Source organism: Acinonyx jubatus, chromosome C2, assembly GCF_027475565.1.
Source record: "Acinonyx jubatus isolate Ajub_Pintada_27869175 chromosome C2, VMU_Ajub_asm_v1.0, whole genome shotgun sequence".
NCBI lineage: Eukaryota > Metazoa > Chordata > Mammalia > Carnivora > Felidae > Acinonyx > Acinonyx jubatus.
The window spans coordinates 21,217,324-21,225,548 of NC_069384.1; the positions used below are offsets into that span (position 1 = coordinate 21,217,324).

General features: G+C 34.2%; 1 non-coding gene across 1 annotated transcript; it reads right to left on the bottom strand.

Moving 5' to 3' along the window:
• Positions 1–5,855: 5,855 nt before the first annotated feature.
• Positions 5,856–5,962, bottom strand: LOC113594443 (U6 spliceosomal RNA). The gene has a single exon (XR_003414832.1). It is a non-coding gene; the product is annotated as a U6 spliceosomal RNA (small nuclear RNA).
• Positions 5,963–8,225: the final 2,263 nt, after the last annotated feature.

The window sequence follows — 8,225 nt, forward strand, 5'->3', positions numbered from 1 at the left end:
GGAAAGAATCAAGGGTGAGTCCAGTAAATCTGGCTTAAGTAACTAACAAACACGAAATGTTAATCATCAAAATATGTGAGAATATGGGAGAAGGGTTTCTGGGGAAAAAAATCTGGAGTTTGGTTTGCAATGTGTTAATTTGCTGAGATCTAAGAAACACCCATGTGTCACATAGGGTGAATAGGCAGTTGGTTAGAGGGAGCATTGGTTAGAGTAGAAGTCACAGATTCAGATGCAAATTTAGGTATCTTCTTATCAATGCTATTTAAACCTCTGAGATTGAATGAGATCACCTGGGAAGTGGGAGGCTTTGGAGGAAAAGAGGTCCCATGACTGTACCCAGAGACAATCTTTTAGATGTCCAGGAAGTGAGTAGGGATCAGATAAAGAGATGGGAGAAGGGAGAGGGACATCAAACAACCCTAAACTGAAAACCACTTTACTGGACTTCTAAGAAGGAAACCAGGTAAACGTGGTGGCCTAGAGGTTAAATAAAATTTTTAAGTTCCATGGAAGAATGAGTGATCCACTATGTCAAAGAGGTTAAGTAAGGTAAGGGCTAAAAAGCAACAGTGGTAGTCATTGATACACCCTATCTGCCTTCCTTGACTATTGGAATAACCTCATAGCTGGCTAGTCTGTCTGCTTCCACTCTCGTTCTCCCATATCTATTCTTAAAACAGCAGCCAGCATGATACTAGTAAAATAAGTCTGACCATGTTGAACATTCTCCATTTCTTTCTATCTTAATCAGTGCTAGCAAAGAGTCTTAATAAGGCTGACATTGCCCCATACTGTTTGGACTCATACTACTTGTATGATCTCATCTCCCACTCTCCACTTGGCTCATCCCTCTGAAGCTCTTCCTGCAACACCTGGACAAGACCCCACTCCTGAGGCATTTTGAGCGTTTTCCCCTTGCACCAGACATTCTCTTTCCAGATGATCATGTGGCTGACTCCACCATTTTCTTCCAGTCTTTGATCACGTCAGCTTCTCAGATTTTTTCACTTATAATTATTATTTAAAATTGCAAATACTTGGGGCGACTGGGTGGCTCAGTTGGTTGAACATCTGACTTTCCGCTGCTTGGTAACTCCTGCTGCTTCGTCCAGCAGAGCAAGGACCACTTTCCTTCGGTATTTTTCACTGTGTTTCGGCTCAGGTTATGATCTCGTGGTTTCATAGGTTCAAGCCCCACATCAGGCTCTGCACTGACACCACTGAGCCTGTTTGAGATTCTCTCTCTGCCCCTCCTCCACTGGTGCTATCTCTGTCTCTCTCAAAATGAATAAATAAATAAACTCAAAAAAAATTGCAAATACTCTTCTACTTTGCTACTTAGTCCATTTGCCCTTTTTTATGTATCGTAATAGCACTTGGCACCTTCTGCCGTATTAATTATTTTTAATGTCTGTCTATATCCATTAAAAATTAGTTTCATATCAGCAATGCTTTTTTTCTGCATATCAGAAATGGAATATGCTGGGCAAATATTAGGCACCCAGTAAATATCTGTTGAATAAATTAATAAAATAATGAATTTTTTTTCTACTGTAAACATGCACAATCAACAAATAGTATAATTATAAAGAGAAGAGTAGGGCAATTGGCTTGGGAAATAATGTAAGTTACCATTAACAGTTCTATACCCATTTATTTGAATCACAAGTCATTACATCAAGATATTTCATGATTTTCCACAGAAAAATAACACAAAACAAAACAGTTTTTTGTACATTCAAAAAGCTGTACTTATTTAATGTATGCAACTTGATTAGTTTGGAGAGAAAGATTCACTCATAAAATTCACCATAATCGATGCCATAAACACATTCATCACCTTTAAACATTTCCTTTCCCTCTCTTTATTGTTTTTCTTTTATGATAAGAATACACCAGAAAATCTACTTTGTTAGCAAATTATAAGTGTATAATACAATATTGTTAATTTTAGTCACTATGTCATATGGTAGATCTCTAGGACTTATTCATCTTGCCTGGCTAAAACTTTGCACCTTTTGAAACACCTCCATATTTCCCCTTGTCTCCAATCCTTAGTAACTACCTTTCTACCCTCTGCTTGTGTAACTTTGACTGTTTCAGATACTTTGTGTAACTGGGATCATATAGTTGTTCTTTTAGGTCAATATGGCTTATTTATTTTGCATAATATCCCCTGGCCCTGTTGTCGTGTCATCTATGTTGTTGCAAATGGCTGTATACCCCGGACACATATGTAGGTTGTTTCCCCATCTTGGCCATTGTGATCGTGACTACTGCTGCAGTGAACATGATTGTTCAGATCTCTCTTTAAGATTCTGATTTCAATTCTTTTAGATATATACCAAAAAGGAGAATTGATGGATTCTATGGTAGTTTTATTTTTAATTTTTTGAGGAACTTTCATACCATTTTCCATGAACGCATGGCGTTCGTATTCAAAAAATGATTTTCTAGGTATAAGTATAGTGATATATAGAAGAAAAAAATCTAGACCAATTCACAAGTGTGTGTTTCATAATATTTATTTTTCATAATTTTATTTAAATGTTTTACTTGATTTTTTACTCACTAAAGTAACACATGCTCATGGTAGCCTGCAAATATTTTTACACTTCTGTAACTTAAAATAATTTTTATGGCTTTATTTTTTTAGAGCAGTTTTTGGTTGACATTAAAATTGAGAGGAAAATACAGAGATTTCCCATGTGCTCCCTGCCTCCACACGTACATAGCCTTCCACATTATCATATCACTCGCCAGGCAAAATACATTTTTTACCAAGGATAAATCCTACATTGACGCATCATAGTCACCCAAAGTCTGTAGTTTATCTTAGCATTCATTTTTGGTGTTGTGCATTCTGTGGGTTTGGACAAATGTATAATGACATATATCCATCATTATAATATTGTAAAGAGCATTTTCACCTAAAAATCTGTGATCTGCCAATTCATCTCTCCTCTCTTCCACCCCTAACAACCACCAATATTTTTATAATCTTCACAGCTTTGCCTCTATCAGGATGTCAAATAGTTGAAATCGTACAATATGTAGACTTCTTTCACTTAGTGTTATAAATTTAAGATTTCTCCATATCTTTTCATGGCTTCATGGCTTATTTCTCTTTAGCACTGGCATTCCATTGTTTGTAATTTATTATTTATCCAATTCCTTGCTTGAAGGCCTTCTTGGTTCCTTCTAAGTTTTAGCAATCATGAATAAAGCTGCTATAAACATCCAAGTGCAGATTTTTGGGTGTACATAAATTTCCAGTTTTTTGGGTAAACACCAAGAAGTGCATTTGCTGGATTATAGGGTAAAAGCATGTTTAGTTTTGCAAGAAAGCACAAAACTGTATTCCAAAAAATGGCTGTACCATTTTGCATTCCCAGCAGCAATAGATTAGTTTCTTCTGCTTCACATCCTCACAAGTACATGGTGTTGTCAGTATTCTGGATCTGGGCCACTCTAATAGGTGAGCAGTGGTATCTTACTTTGTGTTGATTTGCATTTGCCTGTGACATATGAATTAGGGCATCTTTTCATGTATTTACTTGCCTTTTATAACTTTTTATTTAATGAATTTGTTTTTTTTCAATTCCAGTGTAATTAATATACAGTGTAATGTTAGTTTCACATGTACAATATAGTGATTCAACAATTCTATACATTACTCAGTGTTCGTCATGAAAAGTGTATTCGTAATCTCCTTCACCTATTTCAAGCAAATGTTCACCCATCTCCCCTCTGGTAACCATCTATTTGTTCTCTATAGTTAAGTGTCATTTGTTTGTCTCTTTTTTCTTTGTTTTGATTCTTCCACATATGAGTGAAGTCATACGGTATTTGTCTTTCTGTAACTGAAATATTCATTTAACATTATACCTTCTAGATCCAACCATGTTGTGTCAAATGGAAAGGTTTCATTCTTTTTTATGATTAATATTCCACTGTATATATGTATCATTCTTCTTTATCTATTCATCTATCAAGGAACACTTGGGTTACTTCCATAATTTATCTTTTGTAAATAATGCTGCTATAAACATAGGGGTGTATGTACCTTTTTGTTTTAGCGTTTTCATATTATTTGGGTAAATGCCCAGTATGGCAATTACTGGGTCATATGATAATTCTATTTTTAATTTTTTGAGAAACCTCCATACTGTTTTCCATAGTGGCTGTACCAGTGTGCATTCTTACCAATATTGCACAAGTGTTCCTTTTTCTCAATATCCTCATAACATGTTTCCTCTATTTTTTATTTTAGCTATTCTGACATGTGGGAGGTGATATCTCATTGTGGTTTTGACTTGAATCTCCCTGATGGTGAGTGATAGTGAGCATCTTTGGATGTGTCCGTTGCCTATCTGTATGTCTATTCTGGAGAATATCTCTTCATGTCTTTTGCCCAATCCAAATTGGATTGTTTTGCTTTTTAATTTAAAGTTTATTTATTTATTTTGAGACAGAGAGAGAGAGAGAGAGAGTGTGTGTGCATAGGTGGTGGAGGGGCAGAGAGAAAGGGAGAAAGAGAATCCCAGGCAGGGTCTGGGCTGTCAGCACAGACCCCAATGGAGGGCTCAATCTCATGAATCATGAGATCGTGACCTGAGCTGAAATCAAGAGTCAGATGCTTAACCAACCGAGCCACCCAGGTACCCCTGGATTATTTGTTTTTTGGTGTTGAGTTGTCTATGTTCCTTATATATTTTGGATACTTTACCAGATGTGTCATCTGCAAATATCTTTTCCAATTCAGTATGTTGTCTTTTAGTTTTGTTGATTGTTTCCTTTGCTGTTCAGGAGATTTTTATTTTTACATAGTCCCAATAGTTTATTTTTGCTTTTGTTTACCTTGCTTTAGGAGACATATCTAGAAAATGCTGCTATGGCTGATGTCAGAGAAATCACTGTCTATTATCTCTTCTAGGATTTTTATGGTTTATGGTCTCAAATTTAGGTCCTTAATCCATTTTGAGTTTTTGTGTATATGTAAGAAAGTGGTCCACTTTCATTCTTTTGCATGTACCTATCCAGTTTTCCCAATGCCATTTGATGAAGAGACTATCTTTTTTTCCCATTGCATAATATTTCCTGCTTTGTCAAAGATTAATTGACCATATAATCATGGGTTTATTTCTGGACTTTCTAATCTGAGCTTTCTATTCTGTTTTTTTTTTTTTTTTTTTTTTTTTTTTTTTTTTTTTTTTTTTTGTGCTAGTACCATACTGTTTTGATTACTACAGTTTGTAGAGTATCTTGAAAACTGGAATTGTGATACCTCCGGTTTTATTCTTCTTTTTAATGATTGCTTTGGCTATTCAGGGTCTTTTGCAGTTTAATACAAAGTTTAGGATTATTTTTTCTAGCTCTGTGAAAAATACTGTTGGTATTCTTATAGGGATTGCATTAAATGTGTAGATTGCTTTGGGTAGTATTGGCATTTTAATGATATTTGTTCTTCTAACCCATGAGAATTTCTATTTATTTGTATCATCTTCAATTTCTTTCATCAGTGTTTTATAATTTTCAGGGTAGAAGTCTTATGCTACTTTGGTTACATTTATTCCTAGGTATTTTATTGTTTTGGGTGCACCTGTAAATGGGATTTACTTCTTAATTTGTCTTTCTGCTATTTCATTACTGATGTATAGAAATGCAATACACTTAGGTACGTTGATTTTGTATGGTGACTTTACTGAATTCATATATCAGTTCTAGCATTTTTTTTAAATGTGCAAAAAATATTTATTTTTTCCACATATAAAGTCCATGTCCACACGACCTCTGTATTAAAAGCTGACTTCTATTTTAACATGATTATAGATATTGTCATCATACATGCAAAAAATATGGAACGCTTCACAAATTTGTGTGTCATCCTTGCACAGGGGCCACACTAATCTCCTGTGTATCGTCCCAATTTTAGTATATGCGCTGCCGAAGTGAACACTGTAGCATTTTTTTTGATGGAGACTTTCAGGTTTTCTATATAGAATATCATGCCATCTGAAAATAGTGAAAGTTTCACTTCCTACTGATTTGGATGCCTTTTATTTCTTTTTATCATTTGATTGCTGTGGCTAGGACTTTTAATACTATGTTCAATAAAATTGGTGAGAGGAGATGTTCTCATCTTGTTCCTGATCGTTAGGGGAAAACTTTCAGTTTATCACCATTGAGTATGATTTTAGCTGTGGGATTTTCATACATGGCCTATATTATGTGGAGGCATGGTCCCTCTAAATCTACTTTCTTGACATATCATATCATATCATCATATCATATCATATCATATCATATCATATCATGAATGCTGCACTTTGTCACATGGTTTTTCTGCATCTATTGAAATGATCATATTTTGTATTCTTTTTCTTGTTGATGTGTTGTATCACACTGATTGATTTGCAAATATTGAATCACACTTGCATCCCAGAAATAAATCTCAGTTGATTGCGATGAATGCTTTTTTAATGTATGTTGGATTCTGTTTGCTAATATATGTTGAGGATTTTTGCATCTATGTTCATCAGAGACTTTGGCCTATAGTTCTCCTTTTTTGTGGTGTTTTTTATCTGGTTTTGGTATCAGGGTAATGCTAGCCTCATGTATTTGGAAGTTTTTCTTCTTCTGTTTTTGGAATAGTTTGAGAAAAATAGATATTAACTCTTCTTTAAATTTCTGGTTGTGTTCATCAAATACAGATGGATCTGAAGCCATCTGGTCCTGGATTTTAGTTTGGTGGGAGTTTTTTATTAACTCAATTTCATTGTCGATAATCAGTTTGCTAAAATTATTTATTATTGTCCTGATTCAGTTTTGAGAGGTTATATGTGTCTAGGATTTTATCCATTTGTCCCAGCTTGCCCAATTTGTTGGCATATCATTTTTCTTAATATTCTCTTCTAATCCTATGATTTCTGAGGTGTCAATTCTATTTCTCCTCTTCCATTTCTGATTTTGTTTATTGGAGTTTCTCTGTGTCTGTTTCTCTCTCTCCTTTTTTTTTTTCTTTAATAACTCTGGCAATAGGTTTATCAGTTTTGTTGGTCTTTTCAAAGAACTAGCTCCTGGTTTCATTGATCTGTTCAATTCGTTTTCTTAGTTTCTATTTCATTTACTTGTGCTCTAATCTTTATTTCCTTTCTTTCATTGGTTTGGATTTTGTTTATTGTTCTTTTCATAGCTCCTTTAGGCCTCAGATCAGTTATTTATTTCAGATTTTTTGCTTCTTGAGGTAGATATGTATTGCTATAAACTTTCCACTTAGAACAGCTTTTGCTACATCTCAAAGATTTTGAACTATTGTGTTTCATTTTCTTTTGTCTCCGTGTATTTTTAAATTTCCTTTTTGATTTCTTGGTTGACCCTTTCATTTGTTAGTACCATGTTATTTATGTATTTGTGTACTTTCCAAATTTCTGTCTTGTGGTTGGTTTCTAGTTTCATAGCATTGTGGTTGGAAAGGTGCATGGTATGACTTCAATATTTTTGAATTTCTTGAGATTTCTTTTGTGACCTAACATACAATCTATTGTGGAGAATGTCCATGTACTCTTGAAAAGAATGTATATTCTGTTGTGTTAGGATGGAATGTTCTGGATAAATCTGGTAGCTCCATCTGCTCCAATGAGTCATTCAAAGCCACAGTTTCCTTGTCGATTTTCTAATTGACTAATCTATCCAACAGTGTAAGTGGTGTTAACACCCCTACTATTACTTAATTATTAATTAACTACTTATTAATTGATAGTATTACTATCCATTACTTCCTTTATGTTTATTAATAGGTGCTTTATGTATTTGGATGCTCCCATTTGTGGTGCAAAAATATTTATAATTGTTACATATTCATGCTGGATTGTTTCCTTTCGGAGTAGGTATCATCTTTGTCTCTTGTTATACTCTTTGTTTTAAAGTATATTTTGTTCAATGTAAGTATTGCTGCTCTAGTTTTCTTTTCACTCCCATTTGTAGGATTCATGTTTATCCATCCCTTCACTTTCAATCTGCATACATCTTTAGGTCTGAAATGAATGTCTTGTAGGCAACTTGTAGAAGAATCTTAATTTTTATCCATTCATCACCTGATGTCTTTTAATAGGAGCATTTAATCCATTTATATTGAAATAATTATTTATAAATATGGGCTTGTCATTTTCTTACTTGTTTCACAGTTGTTTTTGTAGTTCTCTCTGTTATTTTTTTCCCTT